Below are 22,396 nucleotides of genomic sequence, written 5' to 3' on the forward strand. Positions count from 1 at the left end.
TAGGGAAATAGAAAGATGAAAGGACCTATTATTTTGGAAAAGAAACAAATTATAAAACTTTCTGTATTACCAGACTGTTCTCATTGTCTTACTTTATGTCTTAGGCAAGGAGAAAAACTTCCATGACGCATTTATGCTTTTTAATGACCTAATTAGACAATGTGGATTTGTTTTGCTTCCATAATTACTTTGTCTGACAAAATAAAGGCTGAGTTTTACACTAAGAAAATTGCCTCTCCTCCTAGGGTATTTTGTGAAGAAATGTAAAAATCATTTCTTAGCAGCCTGTGCTTACCTGACTGTAAAAGCGCTAACTAAAAAATTAAGTGGGTGGAACATTTTAATCTTTGCTGCTCACATGTTTTATTTGCCACTAAAAAATATGGTTAAGAGAGAGTTTGCTGTACGATACTGTATATGAAAGATCATTGTGAAATGTCAGCATCTCCCAAGTGTTTTACCAAGCTGACATGACCTGTGCTGTCATTAAGATTGCACGGACAACAGTTTCATTTCGGTCACTAGGGAAATACAACCAAGTCAGTCAGTTGTTTTTAGGGGAGAGTTTAATAGCTGTGGTTTTATTTTTGTCCATTATCAATTTGATTAGTAGATAATATAAACCAGTCCAATTAAATTAGGATTATCCAAAAGGATTTATGCCTCATTCTCCCTCACTGTCACTTCCTTGTCTCCATTTTCTCTGGCAACTCTCCCTCTGTACACATTTATTATTTTAAATCAGAATTTTCGGCAAGATTGGCAATGAAATGATGAAATTAATGCATGGTGGACGCTTTGTAATTCTAGACCAATCAGAAGTAAAGATGAGCACCAGTAAGAAACTCTGTGGTTTCTGATTATTGCCACCAAAGACATTTTGACTCAGAACACACCAAGCAACTTGATGAGGGCATGTCCTTTCAAAGTAATGTAGTGTTAGTTTTTAAAATTTGTTGAAAAATTATATAATATACTCGCCATATAACCTATTTGGATATAATTTATCTTCAAGTTTGGATTGGTCACTCTGTCATTATAAATTGAAATATAATGTCATAAAGGCCCAGCGTCGTTTATGTTAACTTTAAACGTAAAAAATCCCAGAATGAAAATTTTTAGAATTCCAGCTATTGCACATAGCTAGAAAACTTCAGATTTCCACATATACATGAAAAATATTTTCATAAATAAAGTTTGATTATATTTAGAAGCTTGAGATGATTCTGAAAAGCAAAGGCACTAGAAAGTTCTTGCATGAACTACCGTTATCAGCATCAAGGTTTTTCGTGAACCTCTCAACTAGCAAAATAAGCATTCGAAATGGGGTATACCTTTGTCTCACCCTTGACCCTCAACTCAGATTAAAAAAAAATTGTCAATGTCAAAAGGAAAAACACACACCAAAAAATAAAAACGATAACAATTACAACAGAATACTTTATTCTTTGGAAATTCCAGATAAGTCAATTAAGCACAAAAGTAGTAACCTCTTATCTAATTCTGATTCTCCACTGCAGGGCGGGGGGGGGGGGATGGGGTGGGGAAGACAGTATATTTATGTTTTAGATGATTGATCCCTTCTTATTCCTTGGACAATATGTCTAAAGCCTTTCGGCCATTTGAAAGGAATTCCAGACAGACTGCATTTGAACACAGATCTCTAAATATTTTACGACTACCACAAGGCCTTACTCAAATCCCATCTCAATTTAGTTTAATTGAAGACAGGTTTTTAAGCACTTACTATGTGGATAGCACTGTGGTAGGTCTCATTGAAGAAAAACTGAGTGACAAGTTTACTGCATTGCAAGAGCTTACAAGGTATGGTTGGAAATAGAGCAATACTTGAGTAGGTAATTTGCATATAAGGCAGAGTGGTAGATGTAAAATTAAGTATATAAACAAAGTGTGATAAGAGTTTAGGTGGGACAGAGTATTTATTTATGCCTAGTAGAACTGGGAAATTTGGTAGTATCTGAGCTGAGCCTTCAAGTTTGTGTAGTAAGGTTTCAGAAGTGAAAAGAAGGAAAGGGAAAAGCTTGAGGAAAAGTCTGAACTGGTAAAGTGTGGGGTTGTTTGGATTTCTGTGAATTTACTTTATAACTGCTTTATAAACACTTACTGCCTAGGGACTGTTGCAGGAACTACTGTGAAAGAATGATCCAGGGAATGTCATTCTTTATTGATCAGGTACGAGGAGGAAGTAAGGAGGGTTAAGAATTTGTAATCCAGAGAAAGACAAATGCTGCATGTTTTCACTTATATGTTGAATTTAAAATACAAAACAAATGAACATATATAACAAAACAGAAACAAATTCAAAGATACAGAAAACAAATTAGTGGTCTCCAGAGGGGAGGGTGGAAGAGAGATGGGAGAAACAGGTAAAGGGGACTAAGAGATCCCAGCTACCAGTTATAAAAAATAATAAGTCGTAGGGATGTAATGCACAGCCAAGGGAATGTAGTCAGTGATATTATAATAACTTCATAGAGTGCATAATCTATAAAAATGTCAAATCACTATGTTTTACACCTGAAATTAAGATATTTTAGGTCAAATATACATCAATTGTTTTGGAAAAAAAGAAAAAAAAAGAAGAATGAGTCCCAGTAACACAGGCCAGTTCACAGGGAAGATGTTGAGTTTAGTGTTAGAAGTGTTAAGAGAGAAGTGAAGATGACAATTCCAAAAGGGAATTTCAGACAAATACTTGAGGTGCCGTTCTGGGCTCTGTAGCCAGATGAAAGCAGAAGATGTCAGTTAGGGAATGCCTATCATTCTTGTGATAATCAAACTACATTAGGCAATGGATTCCAGAAGAAGGATATTAAAAGAGAAAAACAGAAGAAAGGCTCATTCTTGAGGGAGACTCAGTGTAAGGGCTGGGAGGAGCCTGGGGAGGGAGTTAAAGCATGTACATGGGCTCACTAGAGACCAGAGGAAGAAGTAATGCAGAACCCGAAGTAGTGAGTATACTGTCAAGTTACACTCAGAAGAAGGCTGAGACCACAACCAAAGTTTCAAGAAAACAAAAAAAGTAGGAAATGCTTTTGGATGTAGTGATGAGCAGGGCATTAGTGAACTCTGAGAATGCACTTTTGGTCAAGAAGAGATGGAAACACAGAATACAGAAATTAAGAAGAGAATTAGTGTGAGACAGTGGAGGAGTTTTGTTTTAAAAGAAAAGTAGAATTAAGAAAGAGGTGACAAACAGGTTCCTACTGTGTAGCTCAGGGAACTATATTCAGTATTCTATGATAAACCATAATAGAAAAGAATATAAAAAAGAATGTGTGTGTGTGTGTGTGTGTGTGTGTGTGTATATGTATACATATATATAAAACTGAATCACTTTGCTGTACAGCAGAAATTAACACAACATTGTAAATCAACTATGCTTCAATAAAACAAAAGAGGAATAGGTGGCAACAGAAGTGAGGAAAATTTATTTTTATGCTAAGGTAGGATGTATGTCTTAATAACTATTAATGGCAAAGAAAGAGAATCAGTAGAGAGAAGAAAACACTGAAAATTCTCAATAGTGACCCTATTTAAGGACTGAGAAAATAGTGTAATCCAGGGAAGGGAATGCAATTTCTCCCAGTGTGGTCCTTTGGGCTGGTCCCTTTGACACCTGTTTATGTGTTTTTCTCACACTCCACCAGTTCCCACCCTAGGTTCCGCCACTCACCCTAGTTCAGAAAAACTGACCATGTTCTCAAATGAACTACTGGATAGATCCACCAAAAAGCACAAATGAAGAAGTTTTGGAAAGAAAGTAGGCACATCTATACCAGAAAAGGAGAGAAGAAATAGGGGCAGATAGCACAAAAATGAAAGAAATATTTTGAGCCTAATGACTTCAGTTTTCTTGCTAGAGAAAGGGTACATAAACTTGGGGATATTATAGTGGAAAGCCTTGAATGGTAGAAAATATATGGAGTACATTTGTTTTAGATTTCCAAAAATGGAACTGACTTGATGTGTGAACATACCTGGTAGAAAGCAGTGGGCTATGACAGATGTGAGTGGGTAGCCTGCAAGACAAATTTTAACGTATTTTACTTTAATGCAAAAAACACCAATATATGTCAGGAACTGTTTTTAGCCTTCGAGGAGTCAAAAATTGAACTAAATGACTTTGGCCTTCAGGAAGGAAGTATATAGTTTTGCCTAAAGGCAGCCTTAACTCAGAGGATAAAAATGATCAGCTCATATTGAGGGCATTTGTCATTACCAGGATAGAGTTAAACTTCTCCTGGCTTTCCTCCCACATGCTTGCTAAATAAAAGATTTTCTCAAATTTGATGTCATCTCCCAGAATTATATGTGCATTATCACAGATGATAAGGTGTACCTTTCATATCAAATACTTACATAGAAAAACACATATCTTACTTCAAGTAAATTCCAACACTTAATTGCATGTAACTCTTCAAACTCAGTAAGAATTTAATTAAAATTGATTTATTTACTCTTTACTCAATAATTCTATGACATAATTTGTCAGCTCACAGCTTTCAGGCTGGTATTTTCTTCTTTTTATTTTTAAAGTATGTGGTCTCAAATAGTAGATCATCCAAATTTTGGAAGATGCTAAATGATAAATAAACTTGCAGCAGCAGGCAGAACTCTTTTCTCTGGGAGCATTTCCAGTAATACCAAACGAAGTCAGGGGATAAAATTCTCAGAAGGCAAGTATGTTTTTTGCTTTTTCTTTCCTCTAAATTCTTGAAGAAAAGTTTTTCAGTGGGAAGTTAAGAGAAACAATAGAAAATTGCTCTCCTTTGAAAGCATAAAAGTGGTAGAAGGGCATTGAAGGAGCCAATAATTTACTTATCACTTAGCTAATGGTCTGTGAGAAAAGATTAATTTGTGAATTTGCAAACTTCCTAACACTTTACTGGGCTAGGAACCAGCAGGCCCATATTTATCAGTAGTTAGAGACTAGCCAGTTCTTTAGTATTTAGTATATTATTGATATACTAAACTATTTATCACTAGAGACTAGCAGATTCTGTAGTCATTTAGTGTGTGTGTGTATATATTAACATATATATTAATGTATATATACTACCAGCCAAGTTTTATCAATTACACTTAAGACCACTTATTGAAGAAACAGCTTATGTGTGATCTATCTAGTCTTCAAATAAGTTAGGTATTTTTTTAGACAATGAAATTCTGGTTTGTATGTTTCTAAGTCATTAGAGTATTGTATTACAATAAAAGAAATTAACTGAGTATGCTGGTGGGAAAAAAGGTAATAGATGGCACTAGGCTATTGGTATGCTTAAAATGAAATGAAATTGAAAATATAACACGTTAAAATTTATGGGATGTGGCAAAAGCGGTTCTAAGAGGGAAGTGTATAGAGATAAATGCCTACCTCAAGAAACAGGAAAAGTCTCAAATAATCTAACTTTACATCTCAAAGAACTAGGAAAAGAAGAAAAAACGAAGACCCAAGTTAGTAGAAGGAAAAGATGATAAAGAATAGACAGAAATAAATGAAATAGAGACTAAAAAAGCAATAGAAAAGATCAGTGAAACTAAGATCTGGTTCTTTGAAAAGATAAAATTGACAAACCTTTAGCTAGGCTCACCAAGAAAAAACGAGAGAGGACTCAAATTGATAAAAGTCAGAAATGAAACAGGAGATGTTACAAACAATACCACAGAAACACAAAGGATCATAAGAGACTACTATCAATAATTATATGCCAACAAATTGGGCAACTTAGAAGAAGTGGATAAATTCCTAGAAACATACAATCTACCAAGACTGAATCATGAAGAAACAGAAAATCTGAACAGATCAATAATAAGTAAGGGGATTGAATATGTAATTAAAAACCTTCCAACAAAGAAAAGACCAGGACCAGAAGGTTTCACTGGTGAATTCTACTAAATATTAGCACTAATTAGCACCAATCCTTCTCAGACTCTTCCAAAAAATGTAGAAGGTGGGAACACTTCTGAACTCATTTTATAAGGCCACCATTACCTTGATACCAAAACCAGACAAGGACACTACAAGAAAAGGAAGTTAAAAGTCAATATCCCTGATGAACATAGGTGCAACAATCCTCAACAGAATATTAGTAAACTGAATTCAACAATACATTAAAATGATCATACACCATGATCGAGTGGGATTTATTCCAGAAAAGCAAGGATGGTTCAAATCTGCAAATCAGTCAATGTGACACACCACATTAACAAAATAAAGGATAGGAATCTTATGGTCACCTCAATAAATGCAGAAAAGAACTTGACAAAATTCAACATCCATTTATGATGAAAACTCTCAACCATATGGGTAAAGAGGGAACATGTCTTAACATACTAAAGGCCGTATATGAAAAGCTCACAGTGGACATTGTACTGTGTCAGCTTTTCCTCTAAGAACAGGAACATGGCAAGGATGCCCACTCTCTCCACTTTTATTCAACATAGTACTGAAAGTTCTAGCCAGAACAATTAGGCAAAAAAAAAAAAAAGAAAAAAAAGCCATCCAAATTGGAAAGTAAGAAGTAAAACTATCACTATTTGCAGATGACATGATACCAGTTATAGAAAGCCCTAAAGACCCCATCAAAAAACTGTTAGAACTAATAAACAGATCCATTAAATTTGCAGAATATAAAATCAGTACACAAAAATTTGTTGTGTTTTTTTACACTAATAATGAAGTGTCAGAAAAAGAAATAAAGAAAATCCCATTTACAATTGCATCAAAAAGAATAAAATACCTAAGAATACATTTAACCAAGGAGGTGAAAGAACTGAATATTAAAAATAACAAGACATTAATGAAAGAAATTGAAGAGGTCACAAAGAAATAGAAAGCTATTCTGTGCCCATGGATTGGAAGAATTAATATTGTTAAAATGTCCATAATACCCAAAAGCAATCTACAGATTCAGTGCAATCCCTATCAAAATTCCAGTGGTATTTTTCAGAGGATAGAACAAACATTCCTAAAATTTGTATGGAACTATGAGATTCCAAATAGCCAGGCAATCTTGAGAAAGAAGAATAAAGCTTGAGACATCACACTCCCTGATTTCAAACTATATTACAAAGATAAAGTAATCAAAACACTATGGTATTATCATAAAAACAGACATATAGATCAATGGAACAGAGTAGAGAGCCCAGAAATAAACCCACACATATATTTATGACAAAGGAGCCAGGAATATACAAAGAGGACAGGACAGTCTCCTCAATAAATGGTGTTGGGAAAAATTGGACCACAGCATGCAAACACATAAAACTGGACCACTATCTTACACAATATACAAACATTAACGCAAAGTGGATTAAAGACTTGAATGTAAGACCTGAAACCATAAAACTCTAGAGGAAAAGATAAGTGGTAACCTTCTCGACACAGGTTGTGGTAATTATTTTTTTTAATCTGTCACCAAAAGCAAAAGCAACAAAAGCAAAAATAAACAAACAGAACTATATCAAACGAAAAAGCTTCTCCACAGCAAAGGAAACCAAAAACAAAATAAAAAGGCAACTGATGGATAGGGGAAGATATTTGCAAATCACATATCTAATAAGGGGCTAGCATCCAAAATATATAGAGAGCTTATACAACTCAATAGCAAGACAAAAACAATTTGATTTAAAAATGGGTAGAAGATCTGAATAGACATTTTTCCAAAGAAGACAGACAGATGGCCAGCAGGTACATGAAAAGATGCTCAACATCATTAATCATCAGGGAAATTCAAATCAAAACCACAAAGAGTTATCTCGTCGTACCTGTTAGAATGACTTATCAAAAAGACAACAAATATCAAGTGTTGGTGAGGATGTGGAAAAAGGAAACCCTTGTGCACTGTTGGTGGGAATGTAAATTAGTACAACCACTATGGAAGACAATGGTTTTCCATAAATTAAAAATAGAACCACCATATGATCCAGCAATTTCCACTTCCAGGTATTTATTCAAAGAAAATGAAAACACTAACTGAAAAAGATACATGCACCCCCATGTTCATTGCAGCATTGTTTTCAATAGCCAAGATATGGTAGCAACCTAAGTGTCCATCAGTGGATGAATGGATAAAGAAGATGTGGTATATATACACAATGGAATATTATTCCGCCATAAAAAGAATGAAATGTCGCCATTTGTGACAACTTAGATGGACCTTGAAGGCATTACACTAAGTGAAATAAGGAAGGCATAGAAAGACAAATACCATATGGATCTCTCTTATATGTGGAATCTAAAAAAAATAAATAAAAAGCTCATAGATACAGAGAACAGACTGATGGCTGCAAGGGGTGGGGAGTGTGAGAAATGGGTGAACTGTTTTATTTTTCTTTAGTTTAAATAAATTGAATACAATTTTTAAATCTATTTTTTAAAATATTTATTTATTTATTTTATTTTGGGCTGTGTTGGGTCTTTGTTGCTGCACGTGGGCTTTCTCTAGTTGCAGTGAGTGGGGGCTACTCTTGGCTGCGGTGCACGGGCTTCTCATTGTGGTGGCTTCTCTTGTTTCAGAGCATGGGCTCTAGGCGCGCAGGCTTCAGTAGTTGTGGCACATGGGCTCAGTAGTTGTGGCTCGTGGGCTGTATAGCGCAGGCTCAGTAGTTGTGGTGCACAGGCTTAGTTGCTCCGCGGCATGTGGGATCTTCCCAGACCAGGGCTCAAACCCGTGTCCCTGCATTGGGAGGCGGATTCTTAACCACTGTGCCGCCAGGGAAGTCCCGAATACAATTTAAAAAATATAATTTTAAAAATTAAAAATGATCTGTGTCCTCTTTAGTAGCATGGCTTTAATTATCTACCACATGCTAGAAGCTCCAAACTATAAAACTTCTAGAATAAGCAGCATCTATCTACATCAGTTAGCTCTTGCAGGATTATAGTAAGTCTCGAGGATGAATTTCGATTGGAAGTTATTATCAGTCAGTATCTTGTCTACTTGGGTATTCAAGAGAATGGATCCGTTAATAATAGCTACTAAAGTTCATGAACCTAAACATTTGCCTCCTAGTGCTCTAATTTGGTAACAGATCAATTCTTTCTAGGTTAAATCATTTGTTTTTGATAAAAGAGAGTGTGAGAGTAATTTAAATGCCTTCCAGGCATACCTGGAATAATGCTATATAAATTTATTAACGTTAACTCCATGTAATACATTTTAGAAAGACTGTCATCCAGATTTCCCCATAATTTATTCCAAGGGATTAACGTGAGCAGGTTGGGAGTTCATTATTACGTCACCCAAATGCCTAATGTGTTACCGAGGATAATTCATGCCCTAGCTGAAGCTGGCTGCCCATGTTACTTTTTCTGCAAAGAGAGTGTTTTTTAATTTGCATTTCCTTCTCCTTTTTCACTTTTCCATATATTAATCTACTAACTGTTGCCACTGGTTTAGAAATTGTTCCAATAATAATTTCATTTTTTGGCACCCCTCCAAGGAAAGTTTTTTGTTTTGTGTTTTTATTGTTGTGTTGTGAAATTTGTTTGAATTTTGTTTATGTGGACAGGGCCACACACACCAAATATTTGCCTGGGCCCTATACATGTTAGGACTGGCCTTGTCATCACATACGTTAGTGGCATGAAAGGACCTGCTTGTGTAATACTTATTGAATGACCCTCTGATCTTGAAGACTGGACATTGTTCACATGACATGTGCACTGCGTTATGCTTGTTTCTGTTAAATCAGAACTTTCTGGTACATTATATGAAATAAAACAAAGATGAGTATTTCACACCCATCTTGTCCATTAAACCTTCCTCTAGATGTTTTAAATTTTACCCTTTAGTTACCCTCCCCTTCATTCTGTGAAATTGCTTTGGTCTAGTTAGAGTTTAGTATTATGTCTTTAATTTGCATTGAGAGACTTTACAAACTCTTAGAGAGTTTGTCCTGGTAGGGATAATTTTGGAAATGTCCACAACATCCGTGGTGTCAAAAGGATGCAGAGACATTTTCTTTGTTTTTGTTCAGAGAAGGGAAAATGGTGTTTCTCTTTAACTAGTAAACCCAGTAGTTTATTACTTCTTCAGCATCTCTGGTCTCTCCCCAGTAGATGCCAGTGGCAGAGTCCCTGCCCTCCAGTTGTGATAAGGAAAAATGCCTCCAGACCTTGTCAGGTGTTCCTTGGGAGGCAAAATTGCTTCTGGTTGGGAACTAGTATTGAGATTATGGCATAATCTCTTCACCATGCATATCGAAGAGAATAAATAGATATTTACTGATTAGTTTCAACATGTCATATAGGAAAATGGGAAGATGCTTCTTCAAGTATATATACTTTCAAGCTTTGAGGTTCCTTTTTTTAAATTAAAGTATAGTTGATTTACAATGGGGTGTTAATTACTGCTGTACGGCAGAGTGATTCAGTTACATATATATATACATTCTTTTTTAAATATTCTTTTCCATTATGGTTTATCATAGGATATTGAATATACTCCTCTGTGCTAGAGAGTAGGACCTTGTTGTTTATCCGTTCTGTATACAAAAGCTTACGTCTGCTAATCCCAGCTTCCCCAGGTTCCATCTTTAAGTCTAACAAATAGCGGTTTTAAAAATCATAGTCATTTCATTGTGGAGTATTACTCACAGTAGAATCATGTCCTAGAAAACTAGGAGGAAAAAAATGCACTCTTTCCACACTTAAGCATTCAAATGTCAGGGGAGCAGCCTGACAGGGTGTGGCTCTGTCCAGGCAGTGGTTGTGCAGAGCGTATGTTTCTGGTGAACAGATGGATGACCTTGAGTAAGTCACTCTTTATTAAAGCCTTGGTCTCTATAAAAGGACATCAATGAACAGGAATCAAACAAGTCCACAGAAATAAAAGGGAAAATTGCCACTGGCATTTATGCTTTTTCCTCCCATGTTTATAGATTAGTAGACATGTTGTTTAATACTTATTGAATGACCCTCTTATCTTGGGAACTGTGGACATCATTCATCTGACATGTGCACTGCCTTATGCTTGTTTTTGCCAAATCAGAACCTTCTGTTACATTATATGAAACAAAACAAAGAAATGAAGTAAGCAGCTGTAGATGACAGCTATTTATCTGCAGGAGCTGTAAACAGCTTAAGCAACAATCAAATTTACTGAATTATGAAAGCATACTTTGAAAGAAGTAAGGGTAATAATACCTAACACTTTAGCTACAGATAGATTCTGACCATTTTTGCATTTTCTGCTGTTATTATGTTCTGTTTTTTTTTTTTTAAGATATCTTGGTGTAAACATTTAGAAAATTCATTAATTAATGCAAGTATTTTTGCTTGTGAGTTCCTATAAAGTAAATACAGACTTTTTGGAAAGTAACTTGCAGCTCTAAAGTTTTGCCTTCCACTTGGCTGGAATAACAGAAGAAAGATATGCGAACTTGAGAACTGTCCATTTTATCTTTGAATTGAAGTACCTGACAGAGGGAAATAATTTTATTTCATGCTGGGGGATTTTATTCAATCTCTGACGTAGAGTAAGATCTTATTCTTTATTAATTGTGAAAACATACTTTAAAAGGGAAGTTTAGGGGGTGGATTTTTAAACTTTTACTCTACTTCTTAGATAAAACTGATGAAAAAAGATAGTGCTGAATATCATTAGATTTTCATAGGAGACAAAAACCTAAGATGAGGTTATATTTGACTAAAGCAAACCATCAGGTAGAGCAGGAAGTGAAGGTGAGGTAAGGTGAGGGTGAGGAAGGTCCTATGACAGTTGGAAGATCAGTTAACTAGAAAAGGTGAATTAAGGCAACAGAAATAGGAAATAGTTGTGGGAAATGGTTGATCTTTTAAGGTGAATATCGACATCTGTTTTGGTATACAAACAAAAAAGCACCAAGATGCAGGTTTGTAGTATCTTCTTGGTACAATGTATAGAAACTTATAGAGAATGAATGTTTTCATTTAATTTCTTAGTGGTGCATATCCAAGTTATATGTAAATATATATATATATTTCTAATACATAACAATCTTAGTTATGCATAGGAATTCTTCTTTGCTTCCATTCTAGGGACAATCTAAAAGGTTATACAACAGCATTCCTCACATGAATTTATAATGTCATCAAAGCTATTGATTTTTTACAAAATTTTATATTGGAGAATGAAGATTGCATGGTAGTTCTGTCCTCAGCATTAAATGATTGATGCATTTTGTATAGAATGCACCCATTATATAAAATTAAGTAAATCCACGGGACTGGTGGTAATAATTACAAAGCAAAATCCTGGAACAACATTAGAGATATTAATGAACTGAAATTATCTTAAAAGTCACGAAAAAGAAGCTTCTTGTCATGTTTGATTTTCCAGATCATAGGCGGTGGTTTTGTTTGTTTTTTGTTGTTTTTTGCTTTTGTGGTGATGCCTTATGCAATGACCAATTCCTGGAAGACTCTTGAGTGTTACAAGTTCAAGTTTGTTCTTATTGGAAATCTGCAGGTTATCAAACTTGAAATCAAAATAATTTCCTTGCTGAATTTTGTAGCATGATGGTTAAATACTTCTGGTGACAGTTCACACTTGGATTTCTACAACTATTTCCATTTTAGAATTTTGTAACAGTATTCTTTTCTTTTCAAGTCCTTTTAGCCCCCAAAGTACAGATAGTTGTTTACACTGTGTCTGTGATACACATTTAAAAGAGCACTTAGAAAAAAAGTTGGGGAGAGAAAAAAAAAAAGAGGAGTTTGTGGGTGAGACAAACGGAGTAGAAATTTCAAAAGTAAACCAAAAAAAAAAAAAAAAGTAAACCAATGTGAAATAAATAAAATTAAAAGGAAAAAAGTAAACCAATGTGATCAGTCAGAAAGTTAAAGAAGTACAAACAGCTGTAAAAGCTCTAGTTCTCAAAGGATTGGGAGCAGAGAAATGGAAAGAAGTTGTCTATCAAAGATGATACAAAGAGACCCAAGGGAAACAGGGTTAGTAAATAGAGCAAAGACCATTTAATAAAGCGAGATAAGGACGTGACGTTGCAGCCGTGTTGAGAAGGTCAGAAACATACATGAAAGTCCTTCGATTTTGAACATCATGATTTGGGAGGTTGACAGTTCTCTGGTTCTTGAAAAACGTGACGGTATGATGCATGTTTATTGCATTTTTAGGCCTTTGTATGACTTTTTAAAATAAATATTCCAGTGTACCAAGTACGCTTGTGAAATCTAATCATAGGACAATTTTGTTTTCTTCTTGATAAGTGCTTTATGGATATTTTTAGCTACTTTAAAACGATAACTAGTTTTAGCTAGAGTGAATTTCTGCCAAATACTAATAAGGAAAAATAGGACTATGAGTAATATCTCTGACTTTCCAGTGTTTAAAGGAAATTCTGTTTTCACCATCTTATGTGCTGGTGATCATGAAAATTTTAATTGGTAGGTACAGTATAGGCAGTTAACAATTTTCCCAGAATGAACAGTGTATTATACATACTGTGTGCTTAGTTAGAACATAGGAGATGCTGTGTTACATTAAATATCAAATAGTCGATGCCTTTCTCTTTTTGTATTATAAATTATTTCAAACATGCAGCAAAGTACAGTGAACAGTGTACAAAAACCATATTCTCATGCATTTAAATCTATAATGTAATTTAAAGACGATATTAATATTCTTTTTTCAAGCTTGCACTGAATTAGTAACGGTCTGCATTGTAATAATAAGAAAGAAAAAAAGGAACAAATGCTTTTTAAGGAAATTTCAGTTTGGTATGATTATTTATCATGTGAAGTTAAAATGATGCATTTTCCTCTCCTGTCTTTTTCCATAAACAAAAGCCACAGTGCCAAAACCAAAACATAAGAAATAGTAAAATTATATATTTTTCTTCTTTTTGAACAGAAATAGAAATGCCAAGTTCAGTTTGTTCCATTGGTTTTAAGCCAAATAAATGGCAAAAAATAGTGAAAAGCCTGGTCATATCATGTGTCGTAAGTTTCTATTAAAGTCCTTATATAAATTTCAGATCTCTGTGCCGCCTGAGACATGATCACTGCTGCATTTAAAAAGTATAGGGGGAGGGGAGGGAGGAGCCACACTGGCCTTGAACTCTATATTTGATTCAAAACTTCTAATTGATAGATGATTGCTTAGAAATATTTTTATTATACTTTTTCATAATGTATACAGTTTTTTTCTCATTAATAGATACGTGTTTAGATAAATTCACTTCATAGTATTGGACCATGTGGGAATTTACAGAATATGGAAACAATTAGTTTAGATATGGGAAAGAATTAGAGAATATGAAAAGAAATATGGGCAAGATTAGTTTTTCAAGAAGGCAAGCGAGATGCATTTTGTTTGTTCTTCAGAGTACATTGATAAATATGTAATCAAGTAATATCTACTTTAATATCATTTGGAACAAGCTGGTATATGACCACTATATAATTTAATATGTATCCAGAAATATGTTAGCATAAATACCTAAGTGTAGTCATAAGCATGCCCTGTGTTAAAAATAAAATCATCATCTCTTTGGAGAGATTAAGAAAAGAATACAAGAAATTTTATGAACATTAAATATTCTATTCCAAATAGATTTGCTTTCTTAACCACACTTAACATTTTTTAAAATCATGTTTTAGAAAATCACCCCGTAATGGGTCACCAGATCAACTTCTTAAAATTAACTTCATGTGCAAAAACTATAAAATTGGAAACTGATGTTATTTTCTATTGCTACAATGTCTTCTAACAGTGTTACTTCCTATAGATTTTATATACATATTTAATGGTTATTTTAGCAGCTTAAAAGGTAAAGATGTTGTATATATTTTTATTTTAAAAGTTTAATCATTTATGTGGGAGTTAGGGTTACAGATGGTGTATTCATCTTTTCTTTTTTTCATATATGACAAAAGGGCTGTCATATTTCCATACACAGTAGAATAGTTTTTGCAGAGTAGAATCAAAGAATAAAATAAGAACTTTAAAATCTCCTAAGGCAACACCTTATCTTCAGAGGTTTTTCAACGATTAATATAGACAAAAGGATGCATTTACATTTTGGCGTTAAAAAACAGGAATGGGGACGCAGACCTACTAGAGGGCGGACTTGGGGATATGGGGAGGGGGAGGGGTGAGCTGTGACGGGGCGGGGGAGAGGCATGGACATACATACACTACCAAACGTGGGGTAGATGGCTGGTGGAAAGCAGCCGCGTGGCACAGGGGTATCAGCTCGTTGCTTTGTGGCCGCCTGGAGGGGTGGGATGGGGGGGGGAGACGCAGGAGGGAAGAGATGTGGGGGCGTATGTATATGTGTAGCTGATTCACTTTGTTATAGGGCAGAAGCTGGCACACCATTGTAAAGCAATTATACCCCAATAAAGATGTTTTTAAAAAAAAAGGGATATGTAGCTAATGTGTGAATGACAAAATAAGGGTATAGAATGTATTCTCATTAAACTCCAGTTAAAATACTAAATTAATAAGATTAAACTGAAGAGGAGGAAATGAAATTTTACACATAAAATTTTCATTAAATTCCAGTATGGAAAGTGCCTGCATATTTGTTTATAAACAAACGAAGAAAAAGGCTTGAAGATTTGGGTTGACTGCAAGCCCAACACTGTAGGGCTTTTCTAACAGCAAGTGCAACCCTGGGCTTCATTAGCAACGGTAGTTTCGGCAGACGGAGCGGAAGGATTAATTCAGCAACGTCTATACTGGCCAGATGACACCTGCAGTGTTGCTTTCAATTCTGAATGCCAGATTTCAAGAGGGGTATTGAAAGCTGATGCACTCACACAGAAGATTAGAATATTTAGAAACAGTGTGGGAGAAGAGGTGTATTTTCTCAAATCACCAAAAGTGATGGATATAGAAGGAAGTGTGAGTTCTTTTTTTTCTTCTCTTCTTCATCCTATAAGATACTATTTGAACAAATGGATAGAGCACAAGTGATTTTGTTTGAATCAAGATTTTGATTGAATACAAGAAAGAAGTACAAATTTCAGGCAATTCAAATTGATTTAGAAATAAGGTAATTGTTTTCCTGAATATGAAGTCGTTTAAATAACTGTTACATAGAACAGTTTCTATTAGAGTAGATGAACTAACTTCATATGGTGGGTTTCCTGTTTGTTTCTGAGCAGTGATGAATAGTCCAGAGATGCTGAAATCTCAGTCTCCTAAATTAGTGTGCCTCAGAAAAGAATCCTATGATTATGCTCTTCATTAGATGGAAATTTCCAAACCTACGCCATACCATAAGTTTTAAGCTCAGGTCTGGACTGTATTCTGTAGAGTCGAGTCGTCACTTCCACTTGGGGGAGAAATTTTTTTATTTTTCATTTATTTTTTCTTTTTTTAACATCTTTATTGGAGTATAATTGCTTTACAATAGTGTGTTAGTTTCTGCTTTATAACAAAGTGAATCAGTTGTACATATGCATATGTTCCCATATCTCTTCCCTCTTGCGTCTCCCTCCCTCCCTCCCACCCTCCCTATCCCACCCCTCTAGGTGGTCACAGTTTTAAAGCAGTTTCTCCCTTGGATTAGTAATATCCATTCAGTATCACCTAGAGAGTTTGTGAGAGGTTCTGTTTGACAAGTTTTAGATGAACCTAGGAAATCTTCCTCTTAGGAAGTTTCTCAGGTGAGATGAAGAGTGCCCATATTATTATACGATTGACTTAAAGGAGTTGGAATGAATGGTGATTGGATTTCAGTGCCTAAAATAATCTCCTTTGTCTCACGCCTGCCTGAAATTTGAGAATTAGAGCTAAATTTCTCTGCTACTCCTTGCTTTTTCATCTACAGATTGTGGGAGCTTACATTTTTTTAATTGATATTGGTCATTTATTGGTATGAATGAAGCATAATGAGAAGAATGTTTGATGAGATTATAAGGGGAAAGAAATGATGGTACTGGAGTTGAAAGACAGGGAGATAATACTGAGGATTGATACTGGTTTCTCCTCTGGCATCAGGGCAGTAAGTTACACAACCACAAGGAGAATCATTCACAGTGCAGTCTACATGAGTGATGCCCCCTGGGGGTGTGCAGTGTACAACATGAACAGCTGCACACGCGACCCTATTTAACCCTTTAAATCTACTTCTACACTCATCACAGAATGATTATTCTAAGAACTAAACTTGATTGTGTCACCTGATTAACTCTCAGGAAAAGGCCACAAAGTCTGTTATTTTTTGACTTCTAGCTCTCTCCTAACATCTTCCTTCTCTCTCCAAAATAGATCACATTTCCTGTACCTTGGATGGCGTCATGTTATTCCACCTTTCTGTACTTTTACAAGCATGTTTTCTCTGCCTGTAATTTAAATACCTTTTCTTAATCTTGTTAAATCCCTCTTCAATACGGTTGAAACGTTGAGTACCAACCCTTATTTAAGTATTAACTATGCTCCCATAATACATTTTCATCCGTCATGTATTTATCATAGAACTTAGAAAACTATGTAGAATTTCCCGCCAGACTCAAACTTCTGATATTCAGGAACTATGCCTTGTTTGAATCTTCCACAGTGACTGCCACTCAGAAGTTGTTTAAGAAATGCTGAATCAGTGAATGAGTGAATGAGGTGTACAGTGTAAAATCGGAGCACACAGAGCTTTCATTTAACCTACTTCAAAGTTTGGCTGTGGTGTGGCCTTGCTTTAATCTGGGGATAACTGGAGTTCCAATCAGTATTCAGGAGAGTGTATATTTGAAGAAATGGGAATTGTTCTAACAGAGGCTGAACTTTAAAAAGATATCTTATTACTGATTATGCATGGTGATGCGATTTACCAAATTGTAGCGCTACTACTGTAACAAGGTCTGAATAACCTTTTTGTTCTATAAAGATTTTCACCAGGAGTTATATTAGAGAAGGAGAATTGAAATGCCTTTAAAAACAAGAAACCTAGAAAGTAATGGAAATCAAGTCTATGATAAACTTGTTTAACTTCTTAAGCATTTTCGTAGGTTAATTTTAATGTTAATTTTGAACAAAAATATAACCTGGGACGAAAAAAACTTTACAGACAAAGTTCTAGAATGATTTTTATGGAGTTACAAAACTATCTTAGAAAGTTAAACAGCATATTTTTTTAGCTTAGAACATTTCACTAAACTCCCAAATAAAACCCAACCTTTCCACCCAAAAATAAATGATTCAAGTGTTGTGAAACTTTATCTTTATCTAGTACTAAATCTACATTTATCTAAAGATTAATAATGTCCTTCTTTCTGCATTTTCCCCTTTTTTCCTTCTGCATTGATCGCATACTTGGAGTTCTTAAGGTTCTTTGTTAAAATTTATGGAGGAACATAGAAATATATAATGCCCTATCACACAGCACGGAATAATAAATATCTTTTGAAAGAATAACTACTTGAGCAGACAAGTCATTTATATATAAGATATGCAAGTGATTTTAGTGTTTCAGACAAAACTATTTACCACCATGGCTGCTAAACTCCAATTCTGTAGTTTAAGCGTGTATTCGTGCTTTACTTAGAAGTTATCTTTGTAAAATGCACGAAATACAAAATTCAGTAATGTCAATATTTAATATCTCCCCCTCACCCCTGATGTTATACTTATTGGTACTAATCAGTCATTACCAGTCAAAATGGTGATCCTGCATCTCTTCCAAACTTGGGTTTCGGTTCATCTTAGGCTAATGTGCTGAGCTGGAGATTCCTTGTGCCTTTTCTTTTCATTGACTTTGTTGGTAATTTTTCCCTATGCGATAAGTAATTTCTCATTGCTTCCTGTTACAAAAGATAAAAGATTTGAAGTAACATATTTAAAACATATCTTGAGTTAACCATAGAAAAAAGAATCTAACATTCATTGAATGTATCTCTTTGCCACATCTTGTGCTAGGTACTTTATCCACATAATTTATTTTAATCTCCAGAACGATTCGAGAAGGCCAATGATAATTATTCAGCTCAGGTTTTGAGCACCTGCTCTGTGTGGCTACCGTGCTAGTGGTGAGGCTGTTCCCTGGATGTATTTTGCCCCTCAGGAAGCTCGTATTCTAGGGTTCTGGATCACATTACACATTTCTAAATGATGAGATAGACAAAACAGTGTATATGATTTGCCAAATGTCAGAGCTAGAAAGAGGCAAGGTTGTATTTCATCCCACATCTGTGTGGCTCTAAAGGGCTACTTTTGACTCTACTGTGCTACATTACCTCTCACCGAGATATACTTAAGATCTGATTTGTCACGAGACCATCAAAACACTACCAGGTAAGGTAGAAAGTGAGTTCTTTTTATCCAATACTAGTTACCATCATTTAAAACAGATAAACTCATTTTTATTTAAGGAATTATGAAACCTGAATTTTCATTAGAACCATAAGCCCTGTACTGTGATGGAGGTTATAAATTTAGAGTCTCAGAAATATTTAAATAGTGGAAAGGTCAACCTTTGAGTGGTGGGTTTTCCAAACAGCCTTATAAATGTGCAGGAAATAAACATTTCAGAATTGCTTTTCTGACCAAAAAATGGTGGTTTCAGCCAGCTGAAATATACCACTGCATTTTCTGCTGCCAAACCTGCCTTCCGTAAGTTAGATTTATTTTGTACAGTGCACGAGGTAATACTCCAAACCTGTACAATGCTCTAACCTTTCCACTTTACCTTGTATGCAGCAGGATTGTTAAGGAGGTTAGTTTATTTATGATGGAGTAGAAACTACTTCTGAATATGAACTCTGGAAGACCTCTATAAGGGCTACAACCTCTAATTTAACCAACAGCAACCCACGGAGGTGTATACCTCGTCTTCTGAAAGCTGCCCATCTGTCAAAGCAAAAGGTTATAATTCAATTTGCTTGGAATTTCATGGAACTACAAACTTCAGAGTGTAGTCCTGCAGAATTCCACCCTAACTGGAATGATGGACAGGTTGGTGTGGTGGTTAATAGAGTGATCTTTGACATCATAAAGATCCCAATGCCACCATGGAACACATGATGCTGTAATGTGATATTTAACCACTAGCAGTCATGATTTTCTAATCTGGAAAATGAGATAATATCTAATTTGTAAGGTTGTTCTGTGGATACAATACATTGTGAAGGCATTGAATCAAAAGAGTATCTGGAATAAATATGCTTATTTAAATGGTAGCTTGAAACGCCATTATCATCATTTGCTACCATCACTACCTCCACCTCCACCACCTGTTAATCACTCTACATGGTATGAAGGACCCAGGCCTTCTCTCTCACCTGATCCCCTAGAATATGGACTACTCATTTTCCCTTGGGAAACAACTTACACAGTCACCTGTGTCAAAATATTCCGATTGCATTAATTGGTAGCATTTTCTTTCCTTGTCCTTTCCCAATGAGAGAAGATACCTCTCAATCGTCTTTTGGCAAAGAGAGATGATGCTACTTTATGAACTATTCCACTGAAGAGATGATTAGCTTGAGTTTACCATTACACAGATCTCTGATAGACGAGAAATGGCATAATAACCCAGATCCAAAATGGAAATCTCCTCCTTCCAAGCTTCTATAAATGTCATTTAATGTATTATTTATTGAGTCACCTCTTAATACATATGTAAGATAAATTATTTGTCTCACTTGGAATGCCTACTTCTCAGATAGTTTATGAGAATGAATATAATATCATCCGTAAAATAGTTCTCAGGTATTGTCAATGAGAATACTACTCTCGCACGTCCTACATTTGCAAAACAAGTGAAGACTGAGTTGTCCTTGCTAAAAGTGAATTTTGACTTCATAAATTGACACCCTTTTTACTTGGCATCAAACAAAAGTGAACTTACGTTAAGTAAATTTCAGCTTCCTTAATAGTTATCTAACCATTTCCTTAGGGCTAATGTATCAAAAATTAAGCTATAAAATTAATTAAGATTAAGCTGTAAAAAAAACTCCTATTAAAATCAAGAGAGGAAAGTAAAGCTCTGATTAAATAAACAATTACAAAAGTATAAACTTTAAATAAAGGCAACTTCAAAAATCACCTGATGCTGTTTACTGGTAATAATGTTGCCTCATAGATGGTGAGTGGGAATCCTTTTTATATATATAATTTATTATATAATTTAATATATAACATACTAACCTCTGAGGTTGTTTGGAGTGATTTACAGACGTCCATCCATGCGAAAAGCATTCTTTTTCTACTTTATTCTGAGTGACATCATGTCACAATTTCTGTAAAAATTAGCAGTTTATACAATTTTCACTGAGAAGCTATTCCTTTCTTTCACCCTCCTATCTTTTTCAAGCCCAAAGTATTGGATTTGACCTGACAAATGAGCTCTAATTACAAATTCTAATCTGACAGTTTCATTTAGTTTCTTACACACCTGATGATTGATGAGAAGGGTTTTTTTACTGTACAGCTAAACTCATATGCATTAAAAGAATGATAGAAATTAGGTCAACACTTGTATATATTCACAAATTTAAGAATTCACACCTAGCCACTAATGCCACATCTTAATTTGAGCTTTTTATTATACTAATCTATTAAATGAATGTTACTGAGAGAATTGCTTAAATTTCAGCATTACTGATCTTTAAGTTTTTAAAATGTGGTTTGGAGTAAAATAGTGTCTATCACTTTGAAGCAAGGAATTTGAGAATAAAATTAGTCGTATATATTAATTGAATTGTGAGCACTATTTCATGTATTATAATTTTTACATTGCCTACTGGATGTTAGATTAGCAGGAAATAGCAAAATTGACTAAAATTAACATGTAAACATCCTGAAATAAAGACAGTACTATATACAAACTGATTAAAAACAGAGGGATGAGTAGCTTGGCAGAAGCATTAAGATATCTGGAAAACAGGAAATAAAGATTGCCTTGGTCTTACATAATGTGGAAGGACTAAATCCTCTACTAGCAATAAACAGAAAAGAGGAACTGACTCTTTGAGTATTAAGAAGTCATTTACCAGTGGAAATGAGATTAGACAGATAGTCTTCATTTTAAGTAGGCTCGATTCATGGAAATTCACAAAAATATAATTTGTCTAGCAGAAAACAATTTTATTGTCACTTACCTAAAGACAGTGATAATGAAAATATTATATATTCTTTCTTAGCCACGTGTTACTATAGGCACAGGTGGAATTGCTCATTTTTCAAATGGAGTGTGTCCAGTTGCTAGAATACAAGATTCAGCAACCCAGAAAGAGTAACACAGAGTTATACAAAGGAATAAAAGAAGGGATAAGTTGATAAAAATGGAATGAATGGATGCTTTCCAGTTTCTCCTTTTAGATTGTTGAATTTCAGAGCCACACATGAGTTTATAATTAGTTATTGTAATTTTTGTTAGGCTTATCTGCATGTTACCATTATGAATTTTAGAGCCACACATGAGTTTATAATTA

General features: G+C 34.8%; 1 protein-coding gene across 8 annotated transcripts in view; it reads left to right on the forward strand.

Annotated features, from left to right (window-relative positions):
- Positions 1 to 22,396, forward strand: part of PDE3A (phosphodiesterase 3A) — an 842,956-nt gene that overhangs the window by 720,926 nt on the left and 99,634 nt on the right. The window lies entirely within an intron of this gene.

This window comes from Delphinus delphis, chromosome 11 (genome assembly GCF_949987515.2).
Source record: "Delphinus delphis chromosome 11, mDelDel1.2, whole genome shotgun sequence".
Taxonomy (NCBI): Eukaryota; Metazoa; Chordata; class Mammalia; order Artiodactyla; family Delphinidae; genus Delphinus; species Delphinus delphis.